The 21,015-nt window shown below is 40.5% G+C and overlaps 1 protein-coding gene across 2 annotated transcripts in view; it reads left to right on the forward strand.

Moving 5' to 3' along the window:
* SEMA5A (semaphorin 5A) overlaps window positions 1–21,015 on the forward strand; it is a 452,903-nt gene that overhangs the window by 229,324 nt on the left and 202,564 nt on the right. The gene's annotated exons all lie outside the window — the stretch shown is intronic.

Here is a 21,015-nt window from a genome sequence, read left to right on the forward strand (position 1 = left end):
TACAAACTGAATATAAATAGTCAATATATTTAAAGATCCCTATGTCAGCCTCTAAGATATGATAACCTATCAATGGATGTGTAGGTAGTATATTAATTATATACACTGTATACACTAATAACCTTTTTTCTGACCTTCTAAAATAACTGCTATATTTAGACTCTATCCCTTCCCTCATATGGGATACAAGTATCTATGTCCTTGTCCCACTTACATACCCTTTTTAAGTTAACATGGTAGCATTTGAGATTTTTAAGTCCCTAATTATCATTCATCACATTAAAATACCATTTCAATGGTAAGTAATTATCTATTTGCTCCACTGGTTGATCAGAGTTGTTACTTGGCAATAGAAACTATATTTTCTGCTCAGTCTACCTAGAATCAAAGGACGCATTCAGTGATGTTTGGATGAATACAATCATTTCCAGCCTGATCTTTCAGATATGTGCAGTGTAATTCTCTGGAGATATTTAACAATGTAAAACACGTAAGATTTTCCTGAATTTTGTTATGGTGATTGGAACCAATCTTGGGGCATTTTTATGTGTATCTATCTGTGTGTTAAGGGCTCAACGCGTGCTGAATCTAATCAGCGCACCTATTTGATGGGCATCATCTCTGTCCTGATTTTGCATATGAGGAAAACTTGTCAATGTCACACATCTCTGGCCTTGGTGGACTCCAGTTTAGACCTCAGACCTCCAGGCTGCCACATCCATGCTCTTAACCTTATCCGTGCTAGTAACATCGAAAAGCAGGATAATCAGGGACAGAAGCTCCGCCTGCCGCTTCCTCCGTTGCCCGCCCTCCGTAACTTACACGTATCCCCTGAATCGTTATAAAATTCTACCAAGCCATAGTTTAAACCAGTCACTGTGAATGATTTGGTCTTTCATCTTTCTCTTTGTTTGTGTAATTCTGAACAATAGATGAAGTTTACAAATCAGAAATTCCCAGCTCACCAAAGGAAGTTTATTTCTATGTTTGACCTTTTTCAGGAGAAAGAGTGTTACAAGTGCTAGTTGGATTAGAGGCTTACTGACTCTAACACAGTGACACTCTTAGGTCATCAGATTCACTTAAATGGACTCTTAAAGATGGAAATCCCCAAATCCTTTCATGCCTGCTGAGTAAGGGATTGGGATCATGGAGATCCCAGCTTTGAACATGAACCCTGGGAAACAAAAATATTGGTGTTAGTCATACTTTGCTGGAATAGGTCCAAGCATGGGCTGGGAAAATGGTGCATTTGATCCCTGAGGTGCTGGGAGGAGCAGGGAGGGTGGGGCTATGAGCAGCTGGTCATTTGGTTGGGTTGAGGGAATGGAAAGGCAGGAAGTTCTGCTTTGACCCTGGTGACCTTACGTGATGGTGAGGCATCCAGCTGGCTGACCAGTGGGTATTTATAAAGGCAGTTTTTAATCTTGATGGGAGAAGAGGAGGAGAGGGAAGGAGGAGGAAAACAAAGCAAGTGAAAGTGAAAGAGTGGGAGAATGAATGAATGAATGAATGAATGAATGAATCATGGAACCAGGTAGGTCCCAGAATGGAACTAGTTTGTTGGCTTATTAGGAAGCCACTTCTTCACTGTTAATGAAAAGGAAGAACAAGGTGCCTGCTCTGGAGTGAAATACGTGGGAGTTCAGGATCCTTGGACAAAGCAGATCACGGGTGGGGTTTGGAGTTCTGAGAGGTCAAACAGCTAGGCTAGTCAGTAGGTCTGGGAAGAGCTTTTTGTCAAGGATCTGAACAGCACCCAGTATTCAGTTATTCCAAGCAGGGAGGTTGGCATCATAGGTATTGATATGAAGGAGACATCATATCCATCTTTGTACAAGGAACAGCAGGAGGAAACCAGGAAAGAATGAGTAGAATGGAGTCTCTGTCCCTCTCCTGGTGTCTGGCAGAACCAGGCCCTCTGAGCCCCAGTTAAGTGCCCGCTGCCCCAACAACTTTGCTGGCATCATTGGAAAAGATCTCTTGGGTGTGCAACTCCTCAAAGTGATGCAGGCTGCCGGTGTTCAGGCTTGCACCCCAGACTTAGCACCTACGAGAAATCGTGACATGTCCGTCTCGCAAGCCCTGGGCAGCTACAGTGGAGCTGAGCGGGGTGGGGATTCTGTGTGACAGGGCCCTGCGCTGCAGATGTGTGGCAAGAAGCCCACGTGCTGTCTGGCCGTGTTTCACAGACAGGGTTTGGGGATCATTCACTGCTTTATGTGACCTGAGCTTCTGTTCCCAATTTCATTTTCCTATCTCTTCCCTCCCTTCAATTTTATGATTAATTAAAAGCCAATATGTTTGCAAACTACTTATATACCTCTGTTGATGGAGGTACTACCAGATATAAAAGACAGAGAATGAAATGCGGAGACTGTAATTGTGATATCACAAATAAAGGGAAAAATTGCCATTTGTTTCTTTCTCTTTTTAGTGTACAGCCAACGCAGATGCCAACGTTAAGCTATTTACTTATTTATTGATTTTTGCAAAAAATACCAATATTACCCCCACCGTTTACCTGAATATCAATTACTAATTTGGGTTAACAGTTTCCCACCTCCAGAACCTCAGTGTAGTAAGGCTAACCCAGGCAAGTGGCGGATCAATAATTGATCTGAATAAACCTAAATGTTGGAGCAGGAGAGAAGAGAAAAGTCAGAAAAAAAATTAGATGAGAAAATAGTACCAGAGTGGACTTGAAAGAAAAATGATGTAAATGCATATTGTGACAAACTGAGACCAAGAAAAGTGCAGAATTTAATGACATGTATTAGATTCATCAATATTATTGCTAAAAAAAAAAAAAAAGCATCAATTTTGGGTTGTCCATGCAATGAGTATGAAACAGCGGAATTTTGGTAACTACATTTTTATTAATTCAAGTTTGTGTTTTTCCTGTGATAGCTCTCCTTACAATTTAAAACTAGAGAATATTTGCTTCTCCTATGCCCTGGAGGACAAGGGTAAAAAGATGGTATTATAAGCCCTAAAGAGGTAAAAAGACTAAGTTTAATGAAGACATGTTCTCAAAAGGAAGCAATTACCCGAATTGCTTTGAGTTTTTGCATTTCAAGTATTCACGAAACAGAAATTATAAGGTAAATCACATTGATAAATAGATATCAGGTACTGACTGCCCTGCGTTCTGCTGGGAAAGGAGGGGACCTGAGCTCTCACTAGAAGCTTATGTTCTAGCTGACAGGATAAGATTTATGTTCTTGAAATATTAGTGGTGATAGTGGTAGTGCTGTTCCAGGACTCTGTGATTAATTGCCAGGGTGCAACATACACAGTCTTAGAGGAGCTCAGAGCACAGAGAGGCTGGTCAGGGACAGGGACAGGGACAGGGACAGGGATGGTCAGAGCAGAGGCTGCAGCTCTGACTACCTTCCACAGCAGGGCTCCTCAGCCTTGGCATTGTTGATATTTTGGGCCAGATAATTCTTTGCCATGGGGGTGCCATTTGTGCAATGTAGGATTTTTAGCAGTATCCTGGACTTTTACACACTACATACTAGTGGTTGTTCCCCCTCACCCCAGTTATGAGGACCCAAGATGTCTGTCCCCAGACAATTGCATAAATTCCCAGGATGGGGGCAGAAATGGCCCTTGTTGAGAACCATTGGTCTACACCAACAGCAATGGTTTCACCTTTTGAATTACCAATATGATACAGTTGATTACATTTTGTATCACTTAGAAATTTCAAACAAATATTTTCCATGTCAGTTTCTGTTTAATAAAAAGGCACCATGAAAACTGATTGCTTAAAATTAACGAGCAATTCTAGAGTCATTAATCTTTTATAAATTCAGCAAAGATTAGCTATCTGGCATCCCATGTACAATATCTGTATTCCTAGAGGCACTGAAGAAGAGTTTTGGAAAATACTCTCTGGGTGCCCACTGCCTCAGCTTACTATAGGTGGCATTAGACAATTTGCTTAACCTCGCTATGCCTCAGTTTCCTTTCAGGAATAATCATAACTCCTTCCTTCAGGTTTCTAGGATGAGTAGATGAGCAGCCTGGCATATTGCAAGCCCTAAATGAATGCCAGTGTTGTTTTATTGTTACAATTGTGAGCTTTACACATGAAGTTTATACTGGTAAATGCTATAATTTAAGATCAAGATCATAAATGGAGGACTCACAGAGTTCATTTGTACATGTGGGGCAGGAGGCATTTATTTACTAAGGGGAAAGAGGGCTCAAACATTTGCATCTGCTTAAAAAAAATCAGTATTGTTATGTTTGGCATCTTCCAAAAGCCACTGTTGCCTCCACACCAGTTATGTTCTGCCCAGCTGGGCAAAGGGAGCCGGGTGGGCCGATGAGCTGGGGGACAAAAGACAGCCTGTTTCTAGTGCTGCAGCTTGAATCACAGATGCCAGTAAGAGAGCAGGCTTGATGCATGTGGCACCTGTGATGAGAAGGGAAAGTGACCTTACTAGACATCTAGACTTGTGGTAAAATAATCACTCCTTCTTCTGGTGATCAATTGCTGTCTAACAGATTGCCACAAAACAACTGTTTTATTTTGCTCACGATTTTATGGATTGGGAAGGCATTACAAAAAAACCTTGGCTGGGGAGTTCAATTATGATCATAGTAGCATCAGATGAGGCAGCTGGGATGGGAGGTTTCCTAGTCAAGCTGGTTTATTGGCTCCTATGTGTCTGTACATCATCACATCATTGTTCCTTGGGATCTGTCTCTCTCTCTCTCTCCGTTCATCCATCCATCCATCCATCCATCCATCCATCCATCCATCTCCCCACACTTCTCACCTTGTCCCATTCTCTCTCCATTGGTCATCTTATCTTCCAGACCGCTTCTGCAGGATCGGGCCTTTCCTATGAGGGACCCGGCTTCAAGAGGTAGGAAGCTAAGCTGCAGGCCAGTGAGGGCTGAGCATGGAACTGGCAGAGACGGGGTCACTTCTGTCCTGTGCTATTGGTGATAGAAGCCACAGTCCTGCCAGTGAAGTGGTGAACTAGACTATAGTTCTGGGTGGGGATCAGCTGATGACACTGAGGAAGGGCCTTGTAGAGGGGATATTGTGGGACTCATCTGTGGAGCACGCGGTTGGCCGCATCCCAAAGCTTACTTAAGCCCTATGCTCTGTGACTCCACCTCCCATACATTCTGACTCCCCTGACCAAGGGATCTTCATTTCTAGCGAACACCTGGAGGTGAGTCCCATGCAGTGACTCGAGAGTCAAAAGTGGGTAGGAAGAAAATAGGAGAATTTCTATTTTTATTATTTTTCTATAAAAGCAGTATAAAATTTACTAATATTAACATGCTAGTTGATGCTTTTCCAATATATCGACCTGCTGACACATGCCAGTCAATTTCTGGGGCATGCTGAGTCAATGAAGGACAAATGAGGAGGATTTTAGTAACCACGTATAAGTCAAGTGGATGTTTACATTATGATTTTGAGTATGGTAGGATCTTAATAATGTTTGGTAATGAAGTGAGAGGAGACCATTCCATACAGAGGTTCCCTAGGTGTCACTAGGCAACATATTTAATAAGTTGTATATTAATCTAACATATTAAGTTTGTCTAACTTAATATGTGAGTGTGTATATGTACATACACATATATGAATGTATGTATGTCTATCCTTTTTTAAGAGACAACATCCAAATTTGCTGAACTTTCTGTAATTTTTAATAATATGAGAAATAATAGGTACTTTAGGAAAAAGTAATCTTTTTATTTCAAGGATGAGTAAGACAGTCTGCTGTTCAAAAAAATCTCATGCAATGGGAAAGTAATATTTTAAATCATACACCTAAATGTTTGTGAATTTGTTGTTGAAATTGGTATACAGGTGTCACTATAATGATCTTATTTATACTTCAGATTTGAAAATTTAGAAAGGTAAAAGAATATTTTTTACTTATACTTTGCACCTGGTTATAAAATTTTCCACTAGAGGGTTTCAGTGTGTTTTCTGCTCATTTTGAACTTCTCTTAGGATTTTTGAGGCAGGTGATTTTGACATCAGTGAGGATGGAAATGTACTATGCAAATTTCAAGAAACTATCTAATTGGAAGATAGATTTTGAAAAATAGAACCCAATGATGCATTTGGATTTACAAATCTCTTTTAGGTGTCTATTTTAGTTGTAACAGTTTTAGTCTAAAAATAAAAAGGAAATGAAAGTAAAAACAGGCTTTCTAAACAAAGTTTTAAATCACTATCATTCTATCAAATTAATAAACTAAAATATTTTAAAACTTTTTAATTAGAGTATATGATAACATTTAATTTAAAATATCTTTTATTTTGTCATTTTAAAAATATATGCATTGTAATAAAAATATATGCATGTACAATTTTATGTATATAATATGCAAATGAAGAGATATACGCTGATAGGTAGTAAATGCCAGTAGTCTTTCTGATAAGGGTTGTCAGCAGAACATTTTGAGAAATATAGTAGAGTCCTATTGAAGATGTTTTGTGGACACCACAATACTTGTCTCTAGTGAATTTAAACAATTGATTAAAATAGTACTGCAGCTTGGATTCTCTTTCAAGAGAAAAGTCACTTAATTTAGAATTATTTTTTAAGAGAACAAGGTCTTTGTTTGCAGAACATGATGAAAGGTTTGACTCTTCTTCATCTATTTTGTTCCTTCATTTCTGCTTTTTTCAAATATTACATGATAAGAGTTAGACCTAGGTTATAACTTGCATATTACTACTGCCAGGTTAATCGGAATCTTATGAAGACTACCATTTTGTTTCAGCCACTTCATTATACAGCCAATTTTTGGTAAATTTGTTTTTAGTTTAATGTTGGGGAAAAAATCCATATTAGTCTCACCCTGGTTTTAGAAGATGAGTTTCATTCATTATATTTCACTGCTAGAAATATAAACACCACTGAGAATGGTTTCACAATTATTTTCTCTTGTTCCATTGCCCTTGAAAGCACACATGCCTCCTCTGGGCATCTTCTCCTGCCCTCCCCCCTGCACGATCCCCTTCTCCACGGTCCTTGCTGCATGGACTGCTTCATACTCCTGGGCCTGCAGGTGTCCAGTTGTCTGGGCCAATGGAAAAGGTGCATGGAACTGCCGGGGAGAGGTAGAGGAGGTCAGGGTTGTGACTCCTTTTATTTGCCCCCACAGAGTCACCTTGGACTGGCTGTGGCCCTTGACCAAAAGTCAGCTTAGCACAAGGACCCTGATGACAAAACTGTGTTGCCTCACTCTCTCTGTATGGGCCCAGCTTTCTCCCATCATCTATCTTCACCCCCCTGGTAGCTGCTGGGGACTCTTGTTTCTCTCCACCCCACTTATTTCTTTGTTTATAATTCTCCTATTAAATCTTCCTCAGATTACCTTATGTGATGTTGTCACGTGTGTCCTGTAGGACCCTTGATTAGTAAAAGTCCTATAAGTATATGTTATGACTTTATTCATTTTTAAAGTATTTGTAATTGTTTTAGAACACCACATATGTGTCATGTGTTTCTTTTATGTTTGTCAGTGATTTTGAAGAGAGACAGATTTTAAGAATCTGCATTTTTTTTTAACTGAGTTTGGTTGAATATGAAGCCATTTTTTTTTCAATTGGGGTTGAGAAAAAAGTACTTTGCCATATAATTTCAAAGCATTGCAGGCCATGTGACCTCTGGTGCAACTAATCAACTGCCCCCATGGTGCCAAACAAGCCACCGATGATACGTAAATGAAGAGAGATGGCCATGCTCCAGTAAAAGTTTATGTATAATTATAGATGGTGGGCCAGATTGGCCTGCTCTCTGTGCTTATTTATCCCTGTGCCATAGTAACCCAGTTAGAAAATATGTATCATCTCTTTCAAGTTTATAGAATTTTTAATGGTATATATATTATAAATCCTTGCAATAGATGATTAAATGTCAAGTTATTTGGGAAATTCTATATAGTGGAAATTCCTAGTTATATTCATCTAAAAAATAATTACAGTAGACAAAAAAAATCCTTGGCTGTAAGAATTGTATATATATGAAATAACTTGTCTAGTTTGTTTGAATTGAACAATACTTAGAGTGATTCCTAAAAATAGAATTTGATACACATGCCGATTCTGAAACCACTTAACTAATATTTAATTAACATTAGCAAGTGTGATACAGATGGTATTTTTCAGATAATGCTGGTGTCTAAGTTAATGTAAAAATGAATGTCCTTATTTGTTTTATATATGTGTGTGGTGTGCGTGCGTGCACATTCGCATGATAAGGGAACAGGAAATGGTAAGCTGACCTATTAATTCCGGGTCTCCTGCACTGCTGGCCACTCCAAAGTGTGTGCTCTCTCTTTCCTTGCACAGGGGTATGTAGACAGTAACCAGTGAACTGCAACTGGTTGTGATGATTTTGATTGCATCTAAAGAAGGGGAATATGTTCAATGATTGAAGGTTCCAGACTCAGCACGTGTGCGAGGGTGCAGGAGGCGCCTGGTCCAAGAGGATCTCAGGAAATTCATGTTTCTCATCATGTGTTGTTTTTTGTCTGCTGAAAACAAATAACTAAAGAGTATTTTCTTGCAACTTGAGTGTATTAACTATCTCTGGTCTAATCAGCTATGACTCAGAAGCAGATGGTAGTAAGACCATGTGTTTGGCGCCCCACTTGGAAGGGTACTAACCTGGCAGTGATCATGGAAAGCAGAGGTCTACTCTGTTGCCCAAAGCAGTACATAAGAATTCAAAATCACACTGCAAAGATTGGTTGGCCTTACTAATAGACTGGACTGGGAGGTAGAAGGATGGGGGCAGGCACCAGATTCTATAGAAAATGAAACTACCAATAAATGGTAGGAAAAAAATTTTCCTATAATGTATATTTTAAAATCATCTTTCAGCATTGTAACAATTTAAAAATTTGACTTTATGTTGGAATGATCAGAAGAAGGAGGTTTAACTCACATGTGACACAGGTGCATTTTCAAGTACAACTTTGTAAGAAATCTCTTTGCAACTTCTTTTTATTATAATATTACAGATTGAATTGTGGCGTCTTAATTTGTTATCTCCATTTGGTGAGGATGGTTGTGTTACCAGACAGGGACTGTCCTGGAGTGGGTCCACCTCAGGCCAGCCTGCAGTGTGGGTTCTTGATTTCATGTAGGAAAGATTTCACAACGCAAGCCCAGATGAGTTTGAGAGTATGTTTATTAAGACTGGGCACAGTGAAACAAAGAAAGGACTTAGGGTAGAAGAAGTAAAAGGAGAGCCAAGGTGGTGTTCAGCTTTGGCTCTCTAGAAATGTTGTAGGAAAGGAGTGAGCCAAGGTGGGGCTGCTGTCATGTCAGCTCGCTGAGAAGTGAAGGTCACAGTGACAGAAGTGAGCCATGCAGGGCTGCTTTGAGCTCACTGGGAAGTCAAGAGAAAAGGGGGCCTTGGAGACAGGATCAGAGGGTAAGCCCGGGTGAGCTGCTGCTGCCCACTGGTCCCCTGGCTGCAAGTCTCATGGGGATCCTTAGAATTTAGGAGGAGGTAAAAAGTTCATGCCCGGGGAGGGGCATGGGTGCGTTCTAGAGGGAGCCAGCTCTGAGTCTCTGTCCTGAGGACTCTTTATCCTTCTGCTGGTGAGAATCTTAGGGGAGGGTTTCAGCAGAATATTCATCAGCTTTCCAGGTGCACTTTTTAATATGCTGATGTCTCAGAATGATCTCTTAGAGGGGTTTGGGAATATTCTTCGGTCTGCCTTGCTGTTTTACTTTTATCTTGGGTCCATCTGGCTTTTAATGGGGCTTTTGTTATTTGTTCCCCCAACTTCATCTGTCCTTGGGTTTAGCTGGCACAAATGGCATTAAATGGTCTCTGTTCTCTAGTTTCTGAGACCATGGTGATTGAAGCTAGGTATCCTTTGGTGAGGGAGGAGACATATAAACCATTTGCTCTTGAGTGTCCTTGGTTAGGGGAGATAAGGCCTTGCGATTCACTAGCTGGCTGTAAGTGCTCAAACTGTTTGGCCTTGTTTAATTTTCTTGTCTCAGTTTCCCTATTCCACTTGCCCAGGAATTTTCCTAGCTTCTTACTATCCTGTCACAGTGGAACGAACTTCTAATATTCTTGAAAGCTACATACAAGAAGATAAATATTATTCAGTGCATCTCTTTAGAAGATTTGCCTGAAAACTCATACCTCCTGCCTTGGTTTTCTTGAAATTACCCATATCTTTTGACAGTATTCCTCCTGCTCCCTGCGAAGCAGGACCCAGCAAAGCACCCGAGTCTACATTCCTTATAGGGTACCGCCTCTCATGGGTAAGGAAGTTGTTCTGAGGCCTCCCTGGGCTTGTGTTCTTCACCTGTGCTCCTGAAAGCAGCCCTCCCTGCTTCAGAGGGTACCCAGGCCTGCCCACGCCGACTGTTGGGCAGAGTGACGGATCAGGAACAGAACAGCTGCTGTGGAAACTTGCAAGCTGATGTTGAAGTTTGGTTTAGAGAAGAACCAAGCCTGGCTGGTTTTTGAGTCTCAAGACTCACAGCCTTAATGGGGGTGGCTATGGTTTGAGTTAAAGCATGTGTTAATTTGTGTGTGAATGTGTTGCATGACAAAGTAAGGAGTCCCTTCTCAATGCCATGCCTTTTTGAAAAGCTAAGAGCACTGGGTATTTGGGGTCTTTCAAGTCAGCTCACAGAGGCCATACTGTCTTGGCTGGTTCATGGCCCAGTGATGGATGTGTGGCATCTGCTCTGTAAGATGAACTGCAGAACCCTGCACTCTACCGTGGAGTCAGGTCAGTTACATTAAGAAACGCATGCACTTTGCAAGCAGAAACATTTCCTAACAAGAAATGTGAGATATCCTTACTAGCATAGAAATCATCCCAGACAGTGGTTGGAAGGACAGAGGGATTGTGCAATGATGCGGAAATGCTTCTAATTAAAGGCAGGGGATTTGAGAAGGTGTCGGAGGCGTGAGGAATTTAGCACATGCCTACAGATGTTTCGTTCTCCCTTCCTCTCCTTTGGCGTTATTATCAGAATGGAAGGATTTGGGAGCTGTCTTGCTGGGCCAGCTGCCACAAACTGGCAGAGTTTATGTGGCTGGCCAAGGGGTACCCTCTTCCTGTGCTGCCGTCGCATTTCCTGTCCTGGGGCCTAGCTGTGGGGATTGTGCCTCCCCCTACCCACAGCCCCCTGTTGGAGGAGAACTTTAATTGGAGCAATGTGTGCTCTGTTGGCACAAGGAGAGTGGTTTGTTAAAGCCTATCCATGTTGTGGTGGTAGGCAGGCTTCTTCCAGCTGAAACCTGCAAGAGCAAATAAGAAAGCTGCTTCTCATCCTACATAAAAGGACCATAGGTCCGCACTAGTGCGTGATCATGGAGTTCGCTCCGTTTGTAGTTTTCTAAAAACTTTGCCCTGAGAAAGAGTTTTTGAGTTAGAAAATAAAGGAGAAAAAAATTCCGTCATTAGTGACTGTTAAAAATAATTGATAAACAGTGTTGAATTGGAATCGACCCAATCTGTCATAAAAAAGAAATGGAAATAATTATATTCTCCTCGTTTCTTATTCGCTGGCTCATTTTAAACTCCCACGTGGCCGCTTTCTCTACATAATTCATTCACGATGTGTCTGTGTTGATACTTTTCAGGCAAGGAAATCTGGGTTTGAGTTTACATTATGAAAATGAAGGTCTTTTGCTTTCCCCTTGTCACTATTACTTTCTTTCAGAATTCTATATGAGCTACTGTTTTATAGTCTACTGAAAATTATTGCATTGCCAGATATTCATTACAATGTGCTTTCACTCAGAATTGGAATATTCAATCAGGAAAATAACACTGGGCACAGACAAAATCATTATATACATATTTTAGTAAAACCAGGGATCATGTGCATTGAGGTGTATAGCAGGTCTGTGCTGTGACCATGAAAATGAGGTGAAGTTCGAATTCTTTGAGACGGGTAAGAGGCAGCTGAGGGCACAACCTGAGGGCAGTCACTGGAGGCCGAAGAGGGCATGCCTGAGGTTAAACGTGTCCAGTGTAACAGTGAGCGTATCAGGCAGTACATAGAGCTTTCTAACTTGCCTCTCTGTTGGGGGATCTGGTGAGAGATTAGATGCACTGGGGCAAGCTGGCGAAGCACCTAGTTTTCCAAGCCAAGAAGTATGGTAGACAGAATTCTAACATGGTTCTTGGGTGTAATCACCTCTTCTTGAGGGTGGGCCAGGCTGGTGAATATGATGAGGGATGCACACCCATGATAAGGTGACTGTATATGGTAAAGGTAAAGGGATTTTGCAGATGTCATTAACAACACTAATCGATCAAATTAATCCAAAAGGAGACTATGTGAGGTGTATTTCACCTAACCCTGTGAGCTCCTGAAAGGGACTCCAAGCAGTGGCAGAAGCTCTGCTATGGACTTGAAGATGGAAACCTCCATTTTTGTGGAAACTGCCACATGACAGGGATGGATGGGCAGCCTCTACGAGCAGAGGACCTCAGTCCTAAAATCACAAAGAGCTGAATTTTGCCACAACCAGTGAGTTTGGAAGAGGATCTTGAGCCTCAGATAGACTTCAGTTTCAGTGGACACCTGGACCCAGGCTGGTGGGGCCTTAAACAGAGGCCCCAGCTGGACCCCTGCCCCTGAGCACTGTGAAATAACAAAGGAATATCGCCTTAAGCCTCTATCTTCGTCGCAACATCATAGAAAGCAATAGAAAACTAAAACCAGGAGTACGTTGGTTTCCTATTACTGTAGTAACACATTACACCATACTTTGTGGCTTAAAACAATGTAAATATAGTAAATTTATTACCTTGCCATTCTGGATGTCAAAAGTTCAAAATGGGTTTCACTGGGCTAAAATAGACCCATTGGTAGGATTATGTTCCTTCTGGAGACTCTAGGGGAACAATCTGCTTTCTTGCCGTTCCCAGCTTCTGGAAGCCACCTGCATTCCATGGCTCAGGGCCAACTTCGGTCTTCAAAGACAGCAATCACACCGTGCAGACCTCTGCTTTCTTCATCACGTCTCCCTCCCCGACTCGGACACTCCTTTCTCCCTCTTTCACTACATCGCACTCACTGGATAATCCAGGATAATCTCCTATCGCAAAGTCAACTGAGATGGCAACCTCAATTTTGTTCGCAACCAAAGTTGCCTCCTTGCCCCATAACATAACACTCATATAGTCACAGGTCTCAAGGACAGCGATGTGGACACCTTTATTGTGCCTTATCACCAGGAATTCAGGTGTTACATTGTGGAATAGGGAGACACACGTGTGACAAGATGGAATGTGTTTTAGAAAGCTTTCTGATGTCAGGACAGGGGACCCAGTTGGGGATCTCTTTCTCCATCTGGTCAAATATGACTGCCAGAAAATGGTTAATGTCTCAGTGTACCTGCAACAACTGAGATTTCACTATTTCTTATGTTCTACTAGTGGTGTTTAATTAAGTAGACTTAGCTATAAATAAATGTATAATACTGATTTTCTTTAATATGCTCTTCACAGGAGAGGACACTGTGTCATTTTGTACACATATGTTATGTAGATTGAAAGTTGTGGGGACAGTGCAGTTACTGCTTTTCCCGTTACTGCCTTGGGAAGATTCTTCGTCCACTTGCATGACTGAAAACCACAGGGACGAACGCGTGGCTCACTGCCAGCATGCTCACAGGCCTCATTGCTTGTATCAGGTCTGGCTTTTTTGTCCTTCCGACCTTAGCTTCCTCTTCGCTTTATCTTTCGTAGCTATTTTTTAAAAAGTTTTCCTCTACAGTCATGCGTTACTGCAAACATCACAGAATGGACTTACTCCAACCTAGATGACCTAGCCTACTACACACTTGCACTACAAGTAGAACCTGCTGCTCCTAGGATGCAAACCTGTATGGCATGTTATTGTGCTGAGCACTGTAAAGCAGTTGCAATGCAATGGCATTTGTGTATCTAGGCATATTTAAGTATAGAAAAGGTACAGTAAAAATACAGTAGAAAAGGTTTAAAAAATGGTCCCCTCTATAGCAGGGTCCTTACCATGAAAGGGGTCTGTGGGACTGGCAGTTGTTCTGGGTGAGTCAGAGAGTGGGTGGTGAATGAAGGCCTAGAACATTCCTGTACATTAATGTAGACTTTATAAACACAATATACTTAGGCTGCACTAAATTTATAAAAAGTATTTTTTCTTCAAAATGAAAATAACCTTAATTTATTTTACTGTAACTTTTTTACTTTATAAGCTTTTAATTTTTTTTTAACATTTTGACTCTTCTGTAATGACACTCGCCTTACAGCATAAACACATTTTATACCTGTAAAAAATATTTCCTAGGACACAAACACGCACAGGATCATCAGCGTCACTGCCTCCCACCTCCACATCTTGTCCCTCTGGAAGGTCCCCAGGGGCAATAATGTGCATGGAGCTGTCCTCTGCTGTGGTAGCCATGCCTTCTTCAGGAACACCTCCTGCAGGACCCGCCCCAGCTCTTCTTGAGGAGGCATGTCGCTCAGAAATATGTCCATGCTGGTTTGCCTGGTTTCTTCTCCTTCTTCCTTTTTTAAAATCATAGATTTGCTTGTAAGCAGATGAACCACCATGACAATGTCACTAGGTGACAGGAATTTTTAGCTCCATTATCGCCTTACTGGACCACCGTTACATGCAGCCTATCATTGACTGAAATGTCATATGTGGTGCATGAGTGTATTTGTTGGTCTTTATAATTTTATTGTATTCATTATTTTTAAAGGTGTGTTTGCTCCAGAGTGAGCTTCACTGAACCTAAATTTGATGATGTTCTTGTGTTAAGAGTGGGGAGGAACTGAGACATGACCCAACTATCTCTCACTTTACCTAAGAGGCCCCCGTACTCGTGAGAGGATGTGATCTGACAGATGTCAAACTGCTGTCTTCTCCCCTCGTGGGGACAGCAGTGCATTTTAGTCCCATTTAATTGGATTTCGTGGATGTATTTGCCTTATCTTTTTACTGAGCTGGAAGTCTATAAGAATACAGATATTTCTCAGTATCCCTCCATAACTGTGTCTAGAAAGTCAATAAAATAATATGAGTATAGATTTACTTTTCATATAAATTAGGCTTTCTCACCTTTGGCACAGTTCACATTTTGGGCTGGAATTCTACCTTGTGGGACTCTTCTGTACATCCATCCTAGGATATTGAGCTTCTGTGGCCTCCATTCCCTAGATGCCAGTAGCACCCTACCTGACTCCTGGTTGTGACAACCAGAAATGTCCCCAGATACTGCCAAATGTCCTTGTGGCATAAGGGGAATCATCTGCAGTTGGAGACCATTGGTATAAACTTATCTGACAATCGTAGGGAAACATATTTTGAATGGGAGCTATTGCTTGGATTAAAGTAGGTATTAGAATGAGATGAAGAATATTTTAATTCCAGTAGAAGTAAATATTTTAATTGTTATAGAAGTAAATATGCCATTATCAAAATGTAGCAGATTTCCTATTGCTTTTGTGTTTTTTAATCTTACCAGGTCTAATAAGATCATTAAATATTAGAAATTAAATTTTGGTAGCCCATCTTGATTTACAATATCAATACATTCAATTTTCTCATCTGTAAAGTGGGGATGATAACAGTATTCTCCTTAAGGTTATTGTGAGGATTACATGAGGCTTTTAAAGTGGCTTTTATTTTACCTAGAACTTCTCCATTCATGTTAATGAATATTATCAACAAATTATCAGGTTAGGTTAATGAATGAATTATTTAAATTATATAGACAGACACATACTCAGTTGTTTATTTTTTTTTAAAGAACTTCACATTTCTTAGTATCTTTTTACTAATCAGAAGTGATGAAACAAAGCTTCATCACCTTGTCCTGGAGAAACCTCCTAATCTGACTAGAATGAGTCCAGGCTGATGTTCTCCAGTTTATTGAGAGGCCTGCCCGAGAAGCTGTTCCTGAAGTGAAGGCTGGGTTTCTTTTTCTTTTTAAAAGGTTTTATTTATTTATTTTTAGACAGAGGGGAAGGGAGGGAGAAAGAGAAATAGCAGTGTGTGGTTGCCTCTCGCACGCCCCCTACTGGGGCCCTGGCCCACAACCCAGGCATGTGCCCTGACTGGGAATCAAATCTGCGACCCTTTGGTTAGCAGGCCAGTGCTCAACACACTGAGCCGCACCAGCCAGGGCTGAAGGCTGGGTTTCTGACCAGCCATGACTTTCACCCAATTTCTAATACTTCTGAAATTTTCTTTTCCTGCCAGAGTCTGGAGAGTTGTTACTGTATTGGCAGGGAGGGTAGCCTAAGACCACCCCGAGGTTAAAAGAGGGTTCCCAGGCCTCAGCGTAGAGTCATGTTCATGGCTGTAATTTCTTACAGTGAAGGATATGGAGCCAAATCAGCAAGGGGAAAGGCACCTGAGGGAAGTTAGAAGAAACCAGAAGCAAATTTCGTGGGGCCCTTTCCAAGCGGGGTCACACAGGGTGGGCGTAGTTCCTCCAGCAACAAGCTGTGTCCCGCGTGTGAAGTGCTTTCTATCAGAGAGGCTCATTGGACTCAATGCCCAAGGTTTTACTGAGGGCTGGTCACGTAGGCACCTTCTACCCGGAACATACTAAAATTCCAGACTCCTTGAAGAAAAGCAGGCTTTGGCATAACCCTGTTGTTACATACAGAATTTAGGTATGGTGAGCCATTCTTAATGAAAAATGGTGGAAACCCTCTGTGCAGTTATTTATTAAAAGGGGACTGGAGTTCATTGTTATATGGAATTTAATAGCCCTGGTTGCCTGATTCAGGAAAGACCCTTAGAACTAATCCTTATTTTTTGCCTATGGAGATATATTTTGATAATGTATCAGTAGAAGTACAGAGTATAAGTTGAGAAATCATAAAATTTACAGAAACTTTAAGATCATCCTTTATCAGGCAGAGTCTCACATTCTGTATGTTATGCCTTTTTTTGCTACTGTTACAAAGATTATAATTAAAATATTATATTCTATTTTTGTAGTAACAAAAGTATCCCCATGGACATTATCTGCTTTGAACTGTGTAGCGCAAGTTTTTGGTAATTAGGGCACTTACTTTTTTTCCCCATACTTCCAGACAAGCGAACTAACTTGACCGGTTATCCAATTTGCTCAAGGTTGCATAGCTAATAAAAACAGAACCAGGACACAAATGCAATTCTTCTATTCTTTTATGAATTCCACAGCCATCTCTAGTGTCTTGTTTTTGAATCAGAATAGAATCACACCTCCAACACAATAGGTTGTTATTACCATTAATATCAAATTTTACTGCTTCTATGACTATAGGGGGTAGTATTAAACTTTCCCTCATGTGTTGTCCACCTGGTTATCTCCTCTCCTTCGTCTGCCATCAAGGTGTCTCTGATTGGGGGGTGGGGATTTTATTCTAGGTAATTTGTTGCAGGCGAGGACTTGGAATGATTCAATGTGCATGAAGTTCTTAGTTCTCCGTCCAATAGTTTTTCTCCTAAACAGCCCCCTTCCCACATGGCCTTCTGTCAGGTTTCCAGGGCATACATTTCTTGTAGTTTCTTTAGTCTAAGATCTGATCTTACAACAAAGAGGGGGAAAAAAAATGTGTTTTTGCTTAGCATCCCAGGAGATAATTGTATGATGCAAATGTGTGCCCTACCAGTTTATTTATCTTGAAACTGACATCAGTGCTAAAACAAATTGAAATATACTTACTTTAAAAATAAATTAGTTTGTTTAAAACAGAGTTTAATATAATTTATCCCCTAATTATTAAGCAATTACAAATCAAACAGTTGGTGCTGATTATCTATATACAAGGTAGCATTTTAAAAATTCATGATAAATTACAGCAATCTGTTGAAGTGTTGAAGGTGATTATAAAGTGTGATAGAAATGAAGTTTGCTACAGTGGAAGGAAAATAAATCCTTTATTAATGTTTAGTTATCTCTTTCTCTCACTTCTGGATTCAATGTGCCCTACGTCTAGATTAACTCTTATTGCCTAGGGACAAAAATATTTACTAACGTGGCATTTTTAGTTTGTCATCATTAAGGTGTTTCAAATTCTGTATCAGTATTATCAGATTACCATTGACTGACAAATTCTGAACTTTATCTCAATAAGGCATAAAAAATAATAAGCTTTACATTTCCTTTCCTTAGGGTTTCATGACCTCATTTTCTGTGTTTTTCTCAATAGATAGATGGGTGATCTTATCACTGTTTGTTTAAAAATCACCCTTTGAGACTGAATTGCTACTTGTATTTTCCACACAGAGAAAGTTCATTCTCTAGGTTCCTGACCTCACACTGTCTCAGTATCTTTATCAATGATTCAGATTAGGATATAAAGGATGTGTGAAAATATTGGTGTGTAGTTTTAAGTGAATAAGTTGATTGACAGTTTTAGGGTCCATTGGCTCTGAACAAGTAAAATCTATCAATACAATATTTTTAAGGTCCAATAATAAGTTCTATAAATGGAGCTAAGTCCACCAACAATAAAAAACAGCAAGACTCAACTATGCTAATCAAGAATGGGAAATAGAATAGGTGTGTCTGAAAACACAGTGCAACAGATTTAGATGGCTCTAAAAACCGATCAGTGTTATGATACTGAATGTAGTACCCTAGCTTCTTCTAATCTTTTCATATCTGAAGTATTATTCATGTTTTTGGAAGCTATACTTTTAAAGCAGCTTTTTATTATGGAAAATTTCAAACATAGACAAAGGTAAAGAGAATAGTATTATGAAGCTCTGTACTCAACAGTCAGATTACAATTTATCAACATTTTTGCAAATTATGTTTTATCTATTATCTTATCTCCTTTTCCCATGCACATACCAATACTAGGTTATTCTGAAGCGTATCTCAGACAAAATGGTATATTGTCTTTCAATATTTTAGTTTAATTTTATGCTTTTGAGTTACAGCTAATCAGAAAGAGGGAGGAAAGGGACCAGAAGAGTCATAGGACTCAAAAACCATATTATCTGAGAAATGAGCAAAGTAACTTGGATACACTGGCCTAGAAAGGAGAAGGCCCAGGAAGATGATTTAGGGGTTCATAAACAGAAAGCACACTAATGTGGAAGAAGGTTAAGCATTTATGTGGGGTGGTAGATGTCAGCTCAGTTTAAGCAAAAGTTTAATAAGGTTAAGTGGGTCAAAGTTTCAAAAGACTTTCAGAAGAAATTGATGTTTTCAACCAATTGGATTTACCAAGCAACAATAGCTTGACAGTGTGATAAAGAGGGGAAGGTAGAAAGGATTTAAGTCAGATTTGATGTTACAGAGCTCTCTCCAAATTGAAGAACCGATGACATATGCATGGATTCCTTACTTAACCTCTTCTTAGTATATATGAAATGAGAATTAATTTTTTTTCTGAATCTGACAGCCACGTAAAAACTTCATTCTATTGTTTGTAGTCTAGATGCATAGAGCTGTGGATACCTCCTAGAGTTCTGCGCCAAAAACTTAGTGCGCCCTCTTGATTTTGCTACTTTCTAGGTGGGCAGAGTTCGGTGAGGTGTCTACCCTTAACCCGAAGCTCTCAGGCTCCTAGTCTGTGGGCTCCTAAATTGTAAAAAAGGAATTTTAAGGTGTTCTCTGAGAATTAAGTAAGTGCTCATACTTAAAGTCTGTCTCCTTTACTCTGTGCTCAACTAGGTACTTGGCCATAGATGTTCGAAGTTATTGTTCAGATGTCTAGAATGTGGCAAAACTTCCATGTTATTATTATTATGGAAAATTGCAAACACAGACTCTCAACCACGGCTACAAAGATGACATACATGTGGTCTTTCCAGAACAAGGCTAGAGTTTGGGGGGCATTTTGGGCTGGATCAAATTTTCTTCAGTAGTCTAGAAGAAATCAGGAGATTCTTAATTTAACCATGCTTGCCTCTTCCCATCAAAATAGAACAGTTGCAATCATTTCATTGCTATCATCTTCCTACACTTTTTCTTGCAGGATGGAAGAAGCTGTTTGTTTTAAAGATAAAATATTGTTTTCTTGGACCGTCATAAGAGACCTGATAAAAGTTTCCAGTGTAGCTTAAAATTACTCTAAAAAATAATAGTTTATTCAGCCAAGCATTACATCATTATATTGACAGAGACTTTGTAAATATGTAATCATCATTTATGGAACCATAGTCTTCTAGAAATTGTCACAAGTCCCTCCCCCACCCCCAAATCCTATGTTACCATTCATGCTCTTTATTATATTAATATTATTTACAAGCAGAGGGATGCCAACAGATTCTATTTATAGGATACCTAGAAAGTGGAAAAACCCTCTTGTGCTTTGAAATGTGCCCTGGCCAACTTAGACATCTCAGGTTATCTGAAACATCAAAGCGAAACACAGACTGGATGACTTCTTTCCTTGGAATCGTCAACCTGCATTCAGAGGCTCATACCTAAAATCCCGGTCACCCTAAAACACCCTCAGGGTAGACAGAGCCAGCAGTGCTTGAAGTGCGCACAGTGTGGAATCGAGCACTAATGCCCTTTGTTCACGAACAGACTGGGAAATATGAGATAAATGGATTTTTTTTGTGATGGTGGGAGAAAATGTGGGAGAAAATGTGGGAGAGGCTGAGAAGGAAGGGGTGCTGCGGGGCAAGGAATGTTAAAACTTTAGCAATTCCTTTTTGGTCAGCCTCCGCAAAACACTGCCTTTTTCCTTCCAGCATTTTTCAAATGCCAGGCCCTCAACTTGAAAAGAGGGTGCGCCAGCTGAGTGCCTGACATTCCCTTCCAGCACGTGGTGGGGAGCTGGCTGGTGCGTGCTGCTCCTGTGCTGAGAGCCCAGACATTCAGTGTGGGTAGAAACCAGCCCTGTGATGGCCTGAAAGGAAGTCAAGGGGGCTGCTCCCTTGAACTTGGTTTAGCATAACCCAGCAGGTGATGCCTGTGTTCATTGTCTTATCTTAACCCAATGGTGACACAAGGCATCATTGTAAGGTAATGCAGATGGTTGCACACAGGACATCCGGCACTGGACAGATAA

The sequence above is a fragment of the Pteronotus mesoamericanus genome, unplaced genomic scaffold, assembly GCF_021234165.1.
Source record: "Pteronotus mesoamericanus isolate MK-2021 breed Mesoamerican mustached bat unplaced genomic scaffold, CSHL_Meso_final contig_50, whole genome shotgun sequence".
Classification (NCBI taxonomy): domain Eukaryota; kingdom Metazoa; phylum Chordata; class Mammalia; order Chiroptera; family Mormoopidae; genus Pteronotus; species Pteronotus mesoamericanus.